Source organism: Equus caballus, chromosome 13 (genome assembly GCF_041296265.1).
Source record: "Equus caballus isolate H_3958 breed thoroughbred chromosome 13, TB-T2T, whole genome shotgun sequence".
Taxonomy (NCBI): Eukaryota; Metazoa; Chordata; class Mammalia; order Perissodactyla; family Equidae; genus Equus; species Equus caballus.
Genome location: NC_091696.1, coordinates 8,658,417 through 8,676,971, shown reverse-complemented (window position 1 = coordinate 8,676,971; position 18,555 = coordinate 8,658,417). Strand labels below are relative to the sequence as shown.

The window sequence follows — 18,555 nt, the reverse complement described above, 5'->3', positions numbered from 1 at the left end:
ACACTCAATATATATTGGTTGAATATTTATATTATTGAATACAAATACAGTTATACTGTTGAATAACTAACTGACTGAATTATCAATAACAAGATGGGACAAAATAGCCACACCTTCATCTTCAATAAGCCTAAATTCCTAGGTGTTAATTGACACTAAAAAGCTGTGCTTCAGTCTATATTCCTAAATCTGAGCTAGGTGATTTTTTACATAAACTTTTTATTTTAAGATAATTGTAGATTCACATGCAGTTAGAATCAATACACAGAGATCCTGTGTACCCTTTATCCAGTCTCCTCCAACAGTAACATCTTGCAAAAGTCAAGTAAAATTTCACCACCAGGATATTGACACTGAGGTTCATTTATTATTGAGAACTTCCTATTTCTTTGCTGAGGCTTTCTATTTTTTCATTTGTCTCAAGCATGTTCATAACTGCTCATTGGAGCATTTTTATGATAGTTGCTTTAAAATATTTATTAGATACTTCTGACATCTCTGTGATCTCGGTGTTATCGTCTGTTGGCTTTCTCTTTTCATCCAGTTTGAGATCTTCCTGGTTCTTGTTATAATGAGTGATTTTTGATGGAATCCAGAACATGTTTGGTATTGTGATATAAGACTCTGGATTTTATTTAAACTTCTGTTTTATCTGGCTTCCTCTGCGATTATTCTGGCTGGAAAAGGTTGGGGGATGCTGACTTGTTACTGCCTAGGAAATAGAATTCCAAATTTTCCACTCAGCCTCTGTAGACACAAGATGAGGGAAGATCTCCCCATTTCTTCTGTGTTGGGTAGGAGTTATGACTCCACATTAGGCCTCCATGACATCTCCCTGGTTAAGAGTGCCCCCTTACTGCTTCCCATGTGGCCCCCTGTAAATTTGGGGGGATGGTGTGGCCTTGTAACTACTAGGGCTATGGTGAAAGTCCTGACTGTCCACTTTCCCTCCTCTAAGATCAAACCAGTAGGGAGTAGGAGGGGTGCCTCATTGTTGCAGAGTTGGGGGTGGAAGTTTAGGAAGTAGAGGGCCTGGTTACTGCCCAGTGATGAGCAACATCCTACCTGCCCACTTGACCTTCTCTGACACCACCCTGGCAGGTTGCCTTGTTGCAAGTGGAGGGGGTGGATGACCACATTCCCCACCTGGCCTTTCCTGGTGGGAGTGGGCCACAGTTTTATTCTGTGATGTTTGACTGGATTAGAGCAGTTCTTGTCTAAAAGTTTTCTGGCTTTCTAGGCTGTCCCTTTCCTGACCCTTTGGCTAGAGAAAGCAGACTTTTTAGGGGGCATTTTAATGTTGTAAATTCCCATTGGCCTTTCCAGGTTGTTGTCTTCTTCAGATCCAAGCCTGGGAGATATAAAGCAAAAGAAAACCTAGGAAACTCACTACCATGTAATTTGTTGGTTCCCAAGGTCTTTACTAGTATGCTTTATTCTCTCCACCTTCCAGCGTCGTCTTAGTTTTGTTATATATATATGTTCAGCATTTTAGCTGTATGTAGAGGAAGGAATAGTGAGAAGTATATCTCTACTCCGTCTTCCCTGACGTGGAAGTCCTCTGAGCACTAAGGTTTATGTTTATTCTGGGGGAGAGAAGCTTCAGGAAAATCTATTGTCTTTTAGTTTTTGTTTCTACTAACTGCTTAAAGACTCCTTATCCTAATGATATTTGGACATCTGACCAACATCGATCTTGGTTTTCTTCCATTTTTTCCTGGGTATTTTTAATATTTGAAAAACATTAAAATTGATCTGTGAAAGAGAAAATAGAAAAACGTAGTTGATATTGCGGTTGAAATTTGGTCTGAGAAGATAGAAACGTTTAATTAATTAGTCAAGGAAGTACTGTATTGGTTAAATGCATGGAGAGGGGAGCAAGATTATCAAGTCTTAATTTGATTACACAGCTGCCAGCAGTGACTTTGAGTAAGCTTCTGTTCCATCATTTCCTCATCTTTAAATGGGGATGCTATTCATATCTGCTTTACAGGATTATTGTTAAATGATTTATTATATGAAAAGCACTTGGAACTGTGTCTAGCATCTAACAAATGCTATCCAATAGTTTGATATTGCCAATCCATTTGCCTGTTGATTTATTAAACATAATTATCAGCTGCATGTTCTGTTCCATATATAAATATGTGTTTTTGTGTATTATCCCATTTTTTTATTGTTAGAGTTTAAAAATACATTTTAATATCTGGGAATATAAGGCTCCCATATACCTAAATTCTCTTCCGATATTTTACGCAAATCATTCTATATATAAACTTGATTATATATTACATAAATGTCCACTTTTTCATTAATATTTCAATATGAAAGGCATTCAACTTACAAATAAACTTAGTACCTTTTGCTATCTTTCAATTCTCACATTTTCTGTCAATAAATAATGCGAGCCCTTTGGTTATTCAAAAATTGTTTTATATTCATAATTAAATAATAGAAGTTTTCTGTATATCAGATTTGCACAGTTCTTGCAGTTTATTACTAAATATTTTAAATGCATTGCTTCATTATTGGAATATTTTTCTGATATTTATTTAATATGGTTATTACTTGTACATAGAAAAGTTACTGCTTTTGGGGTACATATTTGGAGACTGGACTTCTTACGAAATATTGGAAAAAATGGTAATTTTTGCTTTCTTTTTATTTTAAAATGAAAGCTAGACTTACGTTGAAGAAAGTTTAGCTTTATGATAACCTATAACATCTTAAATGGAAATTTTTCCCTAATTACTCTCCTATATAATTATTTTCCTTGAATTTATTTTTTGTAAAAATGTTATTTACAATAATTTGGTTCAAAAATGATGGTTCTTGCATTGTTATTTATAATTTCTTTATGCCTACTAATTATTTCTGAGTAGATTAAGACATTTACAATATCGTAATTCTTATTCTGTAAAATAAGGATGTTATATGGACAATAGGGGGAATCTAGTATATAGAAACAAGGAAGGTCATCGAATATATTAGACAGAAATAAGAGGAGTTAACTAGTGAATTCAGAAGAAATTGTACTTTAGATTCAGATTTGTGGATACAGAGGGAGAAAAATGGCAGAACTTTGTAGCAGTCTATAAACTTTTGACACCAAATGTGTGAGAAGCCAAGAAATCTGATCAAGCAAACTAAAAGTCTCCTTTTCAGGGCACGCAATCTACTGCAAGATGCTCTGTAAACGAGACCCCAACTTATGGCAATAGCATTCTAATGAGAGAAAAACAAGCACATGGAGCCTACACTAATTCGAAGTGAGCTATTCAGCAGCCAAGTTTGCAAAGAGTTTCTGCTGAAAGGATAACAGAAGAAAGACTTTGAGTTTACCTGAAAGGATAATTTGAGCCTTCTGTGTTCCTGAGTGCTCCTGGGTACAGACCTGACTTAGTCAGTTATGCTAGTAATAAACCCTATCCATGAGCATTCTCTATTTCACATTGTCATCACTGTTTATAAGCAAACTCCAAGATCCATGGACCTGGCAAATGAGGAAGTCTTCTCTTGAGGTATTCTGTGTAACTTTGCCAGGACTGAGCAAGCTAGGCCACTTACTGCTTTTATTACTCTTCCTGCTTTCACCAATTAACCAAGGGTGAGCCCCCAAGAGGTTGTGAAGAAATAAAGGTATATTCTTTCATTCAACCAAGAGATATATACTTTATGTATCCATAAGTTTGTACTGTGGCTATGTACTCACTATGCATTTCTCCTTAAAGTTACCAAGACTTATATTACACAGTGTTACTCTCTGAATGGAATATTTTTTATCATTTTATCTACTTGGTTATTATTGAAAAAAGGAAAATATATTTTTGCATATGAATCTCCTAGATGAGAGATTTTTATTTAGTCAGTTTTTTTGAGGAGGATTAGCCCTGAGCTAACCGCTGTCAATCCTCCTCTTTTTGCTGAGGAAGACTGGCCCTGAGCTAACATCCACGCCCATCTTCCTCTGCTTTATATGTAGGATGCCTACTACAGCATGGCGTGCAAAGCCATGCCCTGTCTGCACCCGGGATCCGAACCGGCAAACCCTAGGCTGCCAAAGTGGAACATGCACACTTAACTGCTACACCACTGGGCCGGCCCCGAGAGATTTTTAACTTCAAATTTTTGGAATTATACTGTTTCAGTTGACTTTTTGGAGTATTTTTGGTATAAAATAAAATATTTTAATCTCTTATGTTTTCCATTTCCATAAATGTCACCCTTTCTGTTTCATGAATTGTTGCAATATTCAGAATTCTGGCACAATGTTAAAGAACAAGAACAAAGTGAACATTCTATGTTGTCCACAAATTTGAGTGGTGGATGGTGTATTCTGTTTTCCGTATTTTGATTAGAATGTCTCTTGGCAATTTCAAGATATTAGCTATGGTCTGAAAAGTCTTCAGAATCAGTCCATTTTCACTTTTTGTCATGGAGTTCCACCACTCCAGCCTAGACATGCTGTTCTCCAGGCACACTGAACTTTTTTTTCCAGGTCCCTGAATAGTGGAAGGAATGTGCTGTTTCAATTATTTCTGAAAAGGAATTCTTCCTTCCTCTATTCAGCTGATATAATTCTATTCATCTTTCAGAACTTGAAATAAAGCATTGAGTCTTTTGGGGGAATTTTTCTGACATCCCAAAGCAACGTTAGATGCTCCCCCAAGTCTTTGTACTTACAGCACTTATATTGTGACTCCTATAACTTTCCTTGTGATCACTCGTCATGTTCATTTCCTCGCTCCCTGCCTCTGAACTAGCAGAGCAGAGGCATTAAAGAACAACTAGGGGTACTATAATGTATCCTGTATATGTATGTATAATATATGTAATGTATAATGTAGCACGTTGCACAGTGGCTGGCTCATAGCAGTAATACAGGATATTTTTTCATTTGTTAAATCACACAAATTATTTCTGAACACTTACTTTGTATCGTTAATGTTGCTGGGCACTTGAGAAATGAAGCTGAATAAGATGCACCCTTCAATGTGATCAAGGTTTGGTTGAAAGAAATGCATACAATAAAACCAAGATCCTCATAATTCCGTGTATTAAGTTCCATGGTAGAAACAAACATAGGTCACTCTGGGACAATCCTTAAAAATATTTTCTTAAGAAGGTGATGCTAACAGTCAGAATCTGAGTGGGAATGAACCAGTTCGAAGAGAAGAATATCCTTTCATAGGGAAGATTATTAACTTTAATAGCAAAATCATGGAATAAATGAAAGAACAACTTTGAGATTTCAGTCCTATTTTAGATCTTTCCCCTTTTTGGGGACAAATAGAGATATAACTGAAAAGAGGAGGAGGAAAATCCCTGCAGCTCTGTACCTGTGTCACTGGAAATCTCCTTCTCTGGGCAGAATGCACAGTCAAAGAAGCAGGCAGACTTTCCTCACTGGGGATTGCTTGGATCCAGGGCCACAGCTCTTGCTGCACACAGAGCCAGGAATCTGAAGAAGTCAGAGGAAAATCTTGTTAAAATCTGCAAATATGACCTAGTTTTGTGTAACCAGAGTGTTTCGGGGATAATCAACAAATTCCATTTAAAACAGGCCTCCCATTCATTCATTAGACTGGATGCTCTTAACTACTGTATGATGTTAATGATACCAAATTTTAGAATCATATACTTGGTTAGATGTATTTTTTTCATATCCATTAGGCATTAGGAAAGGAAAACAACTCAAGTTAGAGGGGAGACTAGACAATTACTCAAGTTGGAAGGGGCGAATGTGCTTCTCCTGTCGAACAGAAACAGGTCATGGAACTTCCCATGGCTGGGCTCTGTTCTAAAAATGCATAGGTCATAAACATCCAGGAATGAAACTGTTCGACAAAACTCTTTGAACCCAGTGGCCCAATCCAACAACTTGTCATATATGGAAAAATCTTGACAATGTGGAGCCTGTGGGACAAATTATCCTACTTTTACCTGAAGGCCAAGTCCATCAAGAAAGTTCTAAAAGTTGAGACTATCATACTCTTTCACAAACATTCTTTTCTGATCCAAATATACCTTGTCCCAAGCACTGTTGTTAAACTGGATGCTTTTCAGAAAGGAATGGAGAGGGGAGAGATGTATTTGGGTTTTAGAAAGAATTCTGGATTTGGACAGCAGGGGCCCTTTAGCTGTATGAATTTGAAAAATTTCCTTATCCTTTTGGAACTTCAAATTTAAAAGTAGTCACTTGTATCATAAAAATCAAATGAGGTAATACATATGAAAAAAACTTGATAAAAACTAAAATTTAAAATGATATTTAAATATCACATAATATACATATGATTATATATATTATATATATACATATTTATATTTTATGAAATAAATTTTGTAAATTAGCCACTATAGTTTTAGACCAAACAGACGTACATCCTCATCAGTCACTTCCTTGAGGTGATGCTTGAGAACATGAGAACCAAAAGTATCTATGCACAAATTTCAGAAAATATTGACCACAGAGTCAAATTCAGACTCTCTCATTTGTCACTGGTAGCCTTTCAAAACCTCACTTTACTGTTTTGAAAAATGGAGATAAAAATGTTGCCTAAATTATTACGTAAGATAAATCAAACACATATACATATATATGACATGTATCATGCATATATATGCATAACATAAAATATTTAAGTTAGCTACTACAGTGCCAGACCTGACAAAGGCACTTCAAGAACTAGTGTTCTCTCTACTATCGTTTAAGACCATCATGAAAGAAGTCTATACTAACGATAATGAAAAAAAAAGATGAGGTTGGCGGGACTCTGAGGCTCTTTGTGACTCCAAGAGTTCACTTTGGTAAATAACCTCTACAATTCTGTCAGCACCATTGGTACATTTTTTTTAGTGATCATTTCTACCAAAACAAGTTGAAATTGAAAGCATCTAAGACTAGATCCCCTTTTGAGGCACTGAAGCTGGTAAAAAGTCTACTATATCTCTGAGGAAAGAACCTAAAACCCAATTTCCTATTGAAGTTCTGAAAAATTACATTTGACTGTGTATTTGGACTGGATCTAAATTTTCTAGATCATCAGAGGAGGAGCAACTTGATTTGAAACATTAACTGCCCAGAGTAAACATTCAGCCTCTCTCCATCCCCCATTGACTGCATTTCTGACTGCTGAAGTTTGTGAAGGGTTTGGGCCACAATATACGCAGCATTATGTACATAGTAACTCCCTCCAGCCATGGTCATATCAAGCTTGTTCAAATGGAGAGACTCCAAAGAGGCATTTGGTGGACGGTTCCCCAGTTTCTCACTGTCAGGTTCAGAAATCAATCAGTCAAAATGCAGGTACCATAATTTAGTAAGGTAAAAGTCTTCTGGGTATTTAGAAGGGGCAACTGTCTGGAGAAACTATTTGAAACCAAGGATCTCACTATGCGGTTGTGAAAAAATGACAGTCCTAAGAATGTGTCAAGCATGGAATAACTTTCATTGAAAATAAAATCCCATTGTGATGTAGTGATCCAGAATTTCCCTGTCACCAAAAGGTTCCACTTTGAAAAGCTCAGTTCTAGGAGTGAGTAATAGTCAACAAAAATGACAACCACATTTGCTGGTGAATCTAATCCTTAAATGGTATTGCCAGGTCAATGAGAAATACACCCTCTGAGTGTCAGGAATCATTTCCACAAAGGCCACCCAGCTGCTGCTACTGTCCATCTGTCCTCAGAAGTCCCAGAGAGACTGTCTACCTTTCTTGTCTTCTGAAAGAACCAGCCCAACCCAGATCCAATCAAAATGCAGCATCAACAAGACCATGCCAAGGGCTAGTGCTGTGTTTCTGAAGGCCATCTGATAGAGAGATGGAAACTGGCTTCTGTCACACAGGATGGGATCAAATTGCCATAGATAAGCTAAATGGGAAAATAAAATCATGATCCCATTTGATACCAGAGGAAGCAACATGAGGAAGCAAAGAAGCACAATCATCAGCCCATCCAACTTAAATTAAATTAAATTTAATTAAATTTAATCCAAATTAAATTAACGGGCATCAAGCCAGATCGCCTGGTTGCTATTCAACGTGTTACCTGTAGAAAGGAATCATACATAAGCTCTCTTCATTCCATTTTTATACATCATCCTCCCTGTGAAAGTTCTCTGCAAAACAGAGAACTATCTGAACTCAGAAATCCCCAAAATGTTATCCAGTTATGGCCTCCCCTATTTGCTCCTTTCTCTCACCCTCTGCAAAAGATTGAAATATTGACCCAAATTCTTCACCTCTCACTGTCCTATTGCCCGCTGTTATGTAAACTGGCAGTTACTGTTGCTAGAAGTGGAATGTACTTCCCTGTCCCTTGACCTTGTTTGTACTCACCATGTGACTTGAGTTTACAAATGATGTTAGTGGACATAACACAAGCAAAGTCTTGAAATGTGGTTACTGAGTTGGGATTGACATTCTGCACTTCTACCATTACTGTGAGGAAAGTTTCTCCCAGGCATTTATTGCCCCTTCAGCATGAGCTTTGAAAGCTACACATGTACAGCAGACCTGAGAACAACCACCAGCAAGGAGTAAAACCCCATTGTACCTGCTCTCAGCTGAACCCAGCCTAGATCAGCTGACCTGTCAACCAACCTGCAGATACATAAAGGAGAGAAAATAATTGTTGCTTCAAGTTACAAAGTTTTATATAGATGTTTTGATAGTATTATCATGCTAATTACTAATGGATATAGAAATTGGTATCTGGAAGTGGGCTGCTGTTGTAACAAAAAGATAGTTTATGGTAGTACTTTGGGAAAATAGTCATGGGTGGTGAGAAAACTGTTAGAGGGGTTTGGTCAAATGGCTATAAGACTATTACAGGAGACTGAAAACGGTGCCCCATAATATGGAGAGGGAAAAATATGATGACGCTGTCATCTGTGGTAATTAGGAAGATAGGAAATATACCTAATAAACTGATGGACTTGGGAAAAATAGGTTTCCAGGCAGAATTTGATCTCAAATGCATATGATAAGAAAGAGATGAGTTAAGAAAACAACGGGCTTATTTGCAAAAGTAGAGTTTATAGGGAATAAAAGGAGCCCAGAAATTTCACTGGTGGAAAATTAAACCACTTCTCACAGAATCAAAGGTGTAACTATTATTATATAGCCTCATAAACAAGACCAAATTCAGGTCAATGCCAGTAAAATATAGCCTCAGAGTAAAGATCAAATAAGTGGTTTGTTTGGCATTATATTCTTTTAAGACCCCTGAAGAAATAAAGTGGTTAGCAGATCATTTCAGTTGAAGAAATTGACTTCCAGAAAGTTTAAGGATATGATCCCACAGCAATCTAAGTACCAGTACCTAAGTACCAGTGACTAAGTATAGAAGGTGGGGTGTGTTTTAAAAAGAACTGTGTGGCTTTTGACATATGCAGTTGACTAGAATCTAATACGCAGAAAACTCAAAAACTTTTTGTTTTTTGAGGAAGATTAGCCCTGAGCTAACATCTGTCACCAATCTTCCTCTTTTTGCTGGGGAAGACTGGCCCTGACCTAACATCCGTGCCCATTTTCCTCTAGTTTATATGTGGGATGCCTACCACAGCATGGCTTGCCAAGCAGTGCTGTGTCTGCATCTGGGATCCAAACCGGGGAACCCCTGGCCATGGAAGTGGAACGTCCGAACTTAACTGCTGCACCACTGGCATGACCCCTCACAAACTTTTTGAGAGAATTTTTTTGGAGAAAGCACTGCCTGCCTGTAATAAAAGACACTGAGACTATTTGGAACGTAACATGACTTGTAGATCCCCAGTTTTCTACAAGTGAGGAACTACTGAAAAACCTAAGGACACACTCTGGAATGCCTTCTTCACAAGTGGCAAAGAAAAACATTGTGTGCTATAGTGGACAAAGAAATAAAGATCTACTTCTAAGGATCCAAACTGAGGCCTAGTCCAGAAAAAGTCTCTATTTCTAAGTCCTGGCAACATTTGCTCAGTGAGGTTTCAGAATTGCATGAATCAGGGACTGCTCTGTGCTTCCCACTTTTCCTCTATATGAATGGAAGTGTTTATTGCAGTTTTCTTGTTTCTGTTCCAACTTTCCATGCTGGGTGGGTGGGACACAAATAGCTTTTGTTAATTCATAGATCGTCATATCAAGAGAAACTATATACAAAACTGGTGTGGATGCTGAGATCTTGGTCTTTAAGCTTCGTGCTGTGATTCCATGAGACTTCTGGGGATCCTAAGGGTGGAGTGAACATAGTTTGCGTGTAGGAGAGCATGCATAATTGTGATTCTAAAGGACAGATTGTTGTAGATTGAATTAACGGCCTTAATTGTTATCTCCTTCTATATATGCTCTTTGCCATGTAACTTTTCAACTCCTCCTATTAGAGGCGGGAAGTACTGCCCTACCCCTTAATGTTAGGGGTCATCATATGATTTGCTTTTGCCAACAGGATATTAGTAGAAATGAGCAAGGAAGGGATTGAAACGTTTGATGAACTGTTCTTGCCTTGGTAAGCTTTCACCATTGACATGAAAAGAGTTTCTGCTGATTGGCTGCTTCCACTCTAGTCTGAGCCTCAGAACCAATACAGCTGGAGAAAACCTGATCTCAAGACATAGCATGGAGGTAAGCTCAGTCAAACCCACTGCTTGAAGCAGAGCAAGCAAGCTGACACCCAGCTCACATGTGCAAGAATGCGAACAAATAATATTTTAAACCATTGATCTATAGGATGATTTTCTCCATAACATAAGTATTGTTGTTAAAATAAGTACCCAACATACCCACCCCTACCTCAAATAAATGATATACAACACATACAAACACAAACTTTGTATTCTATTTTTGTCTCATGAGATGAAACCCAGTTATACCCTTTCACTTTTTCTAGGCACCTAAGAGTGGCACCCAAGGAGGCAAGATTCCATTCATCCCCACCTCATCACACCTTACCTGTGGGTATTTGTAGAGTCCCGGCAGCGTCCCCGTCTGAGCTGAAATTGCCCATGTGGTTCTTGAAATAACTGCCACAGACTTGCTCTCTCTCACACAGGTGTAGTTAGGGATCACTTTGCCTAGTCAAGACAACCACATCAGGCAACTCTCCAAGTCCTTTGCTCAGTGTGCAATGCATTGTAGAGATAAAATCCTACATTTATTTTGAGTAAAAGATGGGAGTTCCTGTTTATCTCTTCAGTGGAAAAAACAAAGGCTAGAACATACTGGAAGTGTGATGAAAGAAACCTGTATGGAAGCTATAAACATCCTTAGGAAAAGGTGCATACCATGTGATTTAGGATTTTACTACCAAAGTGGTGTAATTATAGCTCTTTTTAGTGCTTTCTTTCTCTTCAACATTTATGTTTATTAATTGTATATTATTCTATGGTGATGGGAATTTGCAATTTTGTGTGTCTATTTATCACCTTGCTCAAAGTTTTGTATACATTTGCCCTTTCTTTTCAGGTAGGAGGGTTCCTTTCAACATTTCTTGTTAGGTAGATCTAGTGGTGGTGAACTCTTAGCTTTTATTTGTCCGGGAAAGCATTTATTTCTCTTTCTTATGTGAAAGTTAACTTTGCTGCACAGACTATTCTTTTCTGAAAGTTTTTATCTTTCAACATTTTGAGTAGCTCTTTCCACTCTTTACTGGCCTGCAGGGTCTCTGCTGAGAAATCTGCTGACAGCCTAATGAGTATTCCTTTCTAGGCTGTTTTCTTTTTCTCCCTGGCGTCATTTAATAATCTTTCTTTGTCATTCATTTTTCGTGGTTTTATTGTTACGTGTCTTGGAGGAGGTCTTTTTGTGTTGAGATTATTGGGCGTTCTCTTAGCTTCATGGATTTGGATATCCAGTTCCTTGCTCAGGTTTGGGAAGTTCTCAGGAATTATTTCTTTAAATAAGCTATATGTTCCCTTTTAATTTTCTTCTCTTTCTGAGATACCCATTATCTTTATGTTTCCTTTTCTAATGGAATCAAATAATTCTCATAGAATTTCTAGTTTTTAAAAAGTCTTAGTTCTCTCTCTTTCTTCCTGCACCATTTCTAGGTTTCTTCTTTGAGCTAGCTAATTCTCTCTTCCATATAATCAACTCTAGTTCCAATGCTTTCTAAGTCATTCTTCATCTCATTTATTGAGTTCTTCAGCTCTAGAATTTCTGTATGATTCTTATTTAAAGTTTCAATCTCTTTGGTAAAGTATTGCCTCTGGTCACTGATTTTATTCCTAAGATCGTTTACCTGCCTTTCTGAGGTTTCTTGTAGCTTGTTGAATTTCTTCATGACAGGTATTTTCAGTTCTTTATCAGTTAGATCGTACTTTTCCATGACTTACGTTTGCTTTCTGGAGAATTGTTTTCTGCAGCAAACACATTTTTTATTTAAGTACAGTGCTGTTTTTACTCAAAATTTCAACTGCCTAGAGATTAGAAGCTTTTACTTTGTTTTTCAGTAGATGGCACTACAAAGATAGATGTTTGTTTGTTTTTAACCTGAGCTGCCTCTGGGTACATATGAGTATCTGCAAGTTCCACCCTATACCACCTGTATTTGACATGTGTCAACGAAAATAATCCATAACCAATATATAAATGAAAATTTGGGTGAGCTTATTCTGGGCCAAAATGTGAGGACCATGGCCGGGGGCATTCCTTCCCTAAGGAAGGAAAGGCACCAAAGAAGTGGGGTGCACAGAGAGGTTATATACCCTCAAAAAGGATGTTTCACTTATGGTTGAAATGTCACTTTTACAATAGTCATGAGACTGCTCTGTCAGCACAGTGATTGATGGACACAGCAGGTAGGTCTGCTATCTCAGTGGACACAGCAAGGTGGCAGATCTGTTGTCTCGAGCTGGATGGTCACAAGTGAGCACAGCAATCAGTTCCTAGCCTGAGGAAAGATGCTTATGCTTAAGGAAATGCCAATATGGGGAGGAAGTTGCACCTTTATCTTAAGGCCATTTTTCTTGCCATAGGAAATGTTTAAAGCAGACATACAATGCATGCTTAATGGCCATGTCAGGCCGTTTTGGAAAAAACAAAGTCAGGCTGAATTAGGTTTACACTAAATGGCTTCCTCATATACTCCAATATATGTATTGCTTGCCATTACTATTTGTCGTGTGCCAGTTGTACTCTTGTTTCCACCTGTGCTTCTGAGGACCACTATTGCTTTGCTGTTTCTGGTGGTGTTGTGGTGGCTGGCTTTGTCACTGAGGCATAGGGATGGCCAAGGCCTTAACCATGTCGGATCATCTGGTGGGAAATTCCACCATAGTTTTTGGTGGTGGGAAAAAGTTTGGAGGGAGTCTGGTACAAAGGATGCTATCTAAGCTGTTGCCTGTTAAATTGTGGTCCCATGCACACTGTGGTAGGGATGTAGAAGTCCTGTGTGCACCTTTGCCACTGCTACCAGCCTCTGAGCAGAGGATCACTGGATCACAGGGGCTTGTGATCACAAGGCTGCACCTCCATAGCTGCTCCACTTCCACTGGCTTCAAGTGCTGCTGTGGCTGGCTAACTGGAGTCACACACACACACCTCTGCTGCAGCTCACTGAGGTCTCTGGGGCTGGGGGTAGCTGGCTCAGCTGCTGTCTGAGTATCCAGGATCCAGGGCTCTGCCTCTGTTTTTCCCCATTTAGACTCCTCTGTATCTTCCAACTCAATCACTTTATATATACAAATGGGTGGATCTTTATGGCGTCATGCAATGTAGCCTTTGCTGGGTTATGGATGTTTTAATCACTGTACATTGAAGGGAAGAGAAAAAAAGATCCTCTTACACCACCATGATGATGATGCCATCTGATTAATATAAATTCTTAACCCTGTATGTTATACTGTATTTGTTTATTTATCAGATTTACTTGTCAGTCACATATGATGGAAGGGATCATGCTTTCCTGTTTTCTTTTCCTTTTTATTGTAGTAACATTGATTTATATTATATAAATTTCAGGTGGACCTCATTACATTTTGATTCTTGTGTAGATTATATCATGTTTGTCACCCAAAGACTAATTACAATCCATCACCATACATATGTGTGTAATTACCCCTTTCACACTTCTCCATCCCCGTTCCCTTCTGGTAACCACTAACCCAATTTCTGTGTCTATGTGATTTCTTGTTGTTGTTTTTATCTTCTATTTATGAATGAGATCATAAATATTTGACTTTCTCCCTCTGACTTATTTCACTTAGCCTAATACCTTAAAGGTCCTTCCATGTTGTCACAAATGGCTGAATTTCATCGTTTTTTAATGGCTGAGTAGTATTCCATTGTGTAGATATACCACATGTTCTTTATCCATTCATCCCTTGGTGCACACCTAGGTTGCTTCCAAGTCTTAGTTATTGAAAATAATGCTGCCATGAATGTAGGGGTGCGTGTATCTTTCCACATTTGTGTTTTCATGTTTTTTGGCTAGGTACCCAGCAGTGGAACTGCTGGATTTTATGATAGTCCTATTCTTAATTCTATGAGGAATCTGCATACTGTTTTCTATACTGGTTGCACCAGTTTGCACTCCCACCAGCAACGTATGAGTGTTCACTTTTCTCCACATGCTCTCCAACACTTGTTATTTCCTGTCTTGTTAATTATAGCCATTCTAATGGGAGTGAGGTGATATCTCATTGTACTTTTGATTTCATTTCCCTGATAGTTAGTGGTGTTGAACAACTTTTCAGGTGCCTGTTGATCATCTGTATATCTTCTTCGGAGAAATGTTTCTTCAGATCTTTTGCCTATTTTTAAATTGGGTTGTAAGGATTTTGTTGTTAAGATGTATGAGTTCTTTACGCATTTAGAGATTAACCTGTTATCAGATATATGGTTTGCTAATATACTCTCCCAATTGTTCAGTTGTCTTTTTATTTTGTTGATGATTTCATTTGCTGTGCAGAAGCTTTTACAGTTGATGTAGTTTATTTTGAGATGTTTAGTTTAGTTTTTCTTATTGTTTGCCTTGCTTGGTCAGACATGGTACTTGAAAATATGCAGCTAAGACCAATTTCAAAGAGTGCACAGCCTATGTTTTCTTCTAGAAGTTTAATCGTTTCAAATTTGACATTCAAGTCTTTAATCAATCTTGAGTAAATATTTGTGTATGGTGTAAGATAAAGGTCTGCTTCTACTATTTTGCATGTGGCTGTTCAGTTTTCCCAACATCATTTATTGAAGAGACTTTCCTATCTCCGTTGTAGGTTCTTGGCTCCCTTGTTGAAAATCAGTTATCGGTAGATGTGTGAGTTTATTTCTGACATCTCAATTCTGTTCCATTATTCTGTTTGTCTGTTTTTGTGCCAGTACCATGTTGCTTTGGTTAGTATAGCTTTGTAGTATATTTTGAAACAAGAAAGTGTGATACCTTCAGCTTTGTGCTTTTTTTCTCAGGATTCCTTTGGCTATTTGGGGTCTTTTGTTGTTCTATACAAATTTTAGGATTCTTTGGTCTATTTCCGTGAAAAATGTTGTTGAAACTTTGACATGGATTGCATTGAATCTGTAGACTGCTTTAGGAAGTACGGACATTTTGGCTATGTTAATCCTTTCAATCTTCTATGAATAGAATCATGTCATCTGCAAATAGTGACAATTTTACTTCTTCCTTTCCAATTTGGGTCACTTTTCTTTCTTTTTCTTGCCTGATTTCTCTGGCTAGGATTTCTAAAACTATGTTAAATAAGAGTGGTGAAAGAGGGCATCCTCGTCTGGATCCTTTTCTTAGAGGGGCAACTTTCAGCTTTTCTCTATTGAAGATGATATTAGCTGTGGGTTTGTCATATATGGCCTTTGTTATGTTGAGGTCCTTTCCTTCTATACCCATTTTATTCAGATTTTTTTAAATCATAAATGAACACCGTATCTTGTCAAATGCTTCAGCCACATCTATAGAGATTATCATGTGATTTTTATTCTTCATTCTGTGAATCTGGTGGATCACATTGATTGATTTACAGATGTTGAACCACCCCTGCATCCCTGGAATAAATCCCACTTGATCAGGTGTATGATCTTTTTAATGTATTGTTGTATTCTATTTCCTAGTATTTTGTTGAGGATTTTGCATTGATGATCACAAGTGATATTGGCCTATGAATTTTCTTTTTTGTGTTGTCCTTGTCTGGTTTTGGTATCAGGGTAATGTTGGCTTTGTAGAATGAGTTACAAAGCTTTGGCTCATCTTCAATTTTTGGAAGAGTTTGAGAAGGATAGGTATTAAGTCTTCTTTGTATGTTGGATAGAATTCACCAGGGAAGCTGTCTGGTCCTGGAATTCTACTTTTGGGAAGGCTTTTGATTACTGTTTTGATTTCCTTGCTGGTAATTGGTCTATTTGAATTCTCTATTTCTTCTTGATTCAGATTTGGAAGGTTGTATGATTCTAAGAATTTATCCATTTCTTCCAGACTATCCAATATGTGGGCATATAGCTTCTTGCAGTATTCTCTTATAAGCTTTTGTATTTCTGTGGTGCCTGTTGTAATTTCTCCCCTTTCATTTCTGATTCTATTTATTTTTGCCTTCTCTCTTATTTTCTTGGTAAGTCTGGCCAAAGGTTTATCAATTTTGTTTATTTTTTCAAGCAACCAGCTCTTCATTTCATTGATCTTTGCTGTTTTTTTAAGTCTCTTTTTCATTTATTTCTGCTCTGATTTTTTAAATTATTTCCTTCCTTTTGCTGATTTTGGGCTTTGTTTTTCTTTTTCCAGTTCCTTTAGGTGCATTATTAGATTGTTTATATGAGATTTTTCTTGTTTGTTAAGGTAGGCCTGTATTGTTATAAATTTCCCTCTTAGAACCACTTTTGCTGTATCCCCTAAGATTTGGCATGTTGTATCTTTATTTTCATTTGTCTCCAGGTATTTTTTCATTTCTCCTTTGATTTCTTCATTTACCCAATCATTTTTCAGTATCGTTTTGTTTAATCTCTGAATATTTGTGGCTTTTCTGATTTTCTTCCTGTAGTTGATTTCTACTTTCATTCCATTGTGATCAGAAAAGATACTTGGTATTATTTCAATCTTCTTAAATTTATTGAGACTTGTTTTGTGGCCTAATACGTGATTTGTATTGGAAAACTTTCAGTGTACATTTGAAAAGAATGTATTCTACAGTTTTTGGATGGAATGTTCTGTATATATCTACTAAGTTCATCAGGTCTAATGTGTCATTTAAGGCCAATGTTTCCTTGTTGAACTTCTGTTTGGATGATCTATTCATTGGTGTAAGTGGAGTGTTTAAGTCCCCTACTATTCTTGTGTTACTGTCTATTTCTGCTTTTATGTCTGTTAACAATTGCTTTATAGATTTAGGTGTCCTATGTTGAGTGCATAGATATTTACTAGTGTCATATCCTCTTGTCAGATTGTTTCCTTTACCATTATGTAGTGCACTTCTTTTCTCTTGTTATAGGTTTTCTTTTTTTGATTTTAATTTTTTCCTTTTTCTCCCCAAAGCCCCCCGGTACATAGTTGTATATTTTAGTTGTGGGTCCTTCTAGTTGTGGCATGTGGGATGCTGCCTCAGCGTGGTTTGATAAACACTGCCATGTCCGTGCCTCGGATTCGAACCAACAAAACACTGGGCTGCCAGCAGCAGAGTGTGTGAACTTAACCACTTGGCCAGAGGGCCAGCCCCATAGGTTTTCTTTTAAAGTCTGCTATGTCAAATATAATTGTTGCTACCCCAGCTTTCTTTTCATTGCTATTTGCATGGAGCATCTTTTTCCATCCCTTCACTTTCAGTTTGTGAGTGTCTTTAGGTCTGACATGAGACTCTTGAATGCCATCTTATGCCTTTAGAATGGAGTATTTACTCTATTGACATTTAAAGTAGCTATTGAAAAGTAGGCACTTATTGCCATTTTGTTACTTTCTTTCTGGGCGTTTTAGTAGTTCTTTTTTGTTCCTTTCTTATTGTCTTGCTGTCTTCCCTGTGGTTTAATTGCTTTATTTAGTATTATGTTTGGGCTGCTCTCTTTACTTTTTGTGTATTTATTATAGCTTTCTGTTTTGTAATTACCATGAGATTCATATATAATAACCTACATATTGCAATCCATATTAAGTTGATGGTCTCTTTATTTTGACCTCTTCCTAAAAGCTCTACTCATTTACTACCTTCCTCCCACATTTTAGATTTTTCATGTCATATCTAACCTTTTTTGTGCCTGTGTATCTGTAACTCTCTTATCATGGAAATAGATCATTTTAGTGCTTTTATCTTTTGACCTTCATATTAGTTTCATAGGTGGTTGATCTGTTACCTTTGCTGTATTTTTGGCTTTACCAGTGACTTTATTGCATGTTTTTTTAAAAATAATTTTGTTATTCCTATTTATAGTCTTCTCTTTCCCACTTCAAAAAGTTCTTTTAGCATTTCTTATAAGGCTGATTTCTTGGTGGTAAACTCCTTTGGTTTTTCCCTGTGTGGGAAACTCTTTATCTCTCCTTCCATTCTGAATGATAACTTTGCTGGGTAGAGTATTCTTGGCTGCAAGATTTTTCTTTTCAGCACATTAAATGTATCATGCCACTCCTTTCTAGCTTGTCAGGTTTCTGCTG

The 18,555-nt window shown here is 37.3% G+C and overlaps 1 long non-coding RNA gene across 1 annotated transcript in view; it reads right to left on the bottom strand.

Annotated features, from left to right (window-relative positions):
• Positions 1–345: 345 nt before the first annotated feature.
• LOC138917092 (uncharacterized) overlaps positions 346–18,555 on the bottom strand; it is a 37,318-nt gene continuing 19,108 nt past the window's right edge. The window contains exons 2-5 of the long non-coding RNA XR_011424580.1: positions 10,935–11,056; positions 8,560–8,606; positions 5,340–5,461; positions 346–1,755 (exon numbers count right to left, since the gene is read on the bottom strand). This is a non-coding gene — a long non-coding RNA (uncharacterized lncRNA). The remainder of the gene's footprint in view (positions 1,756–5,339; positions 5,462–8,559; positions 8,607–10,934; positions 11,057–18,555) is intronic.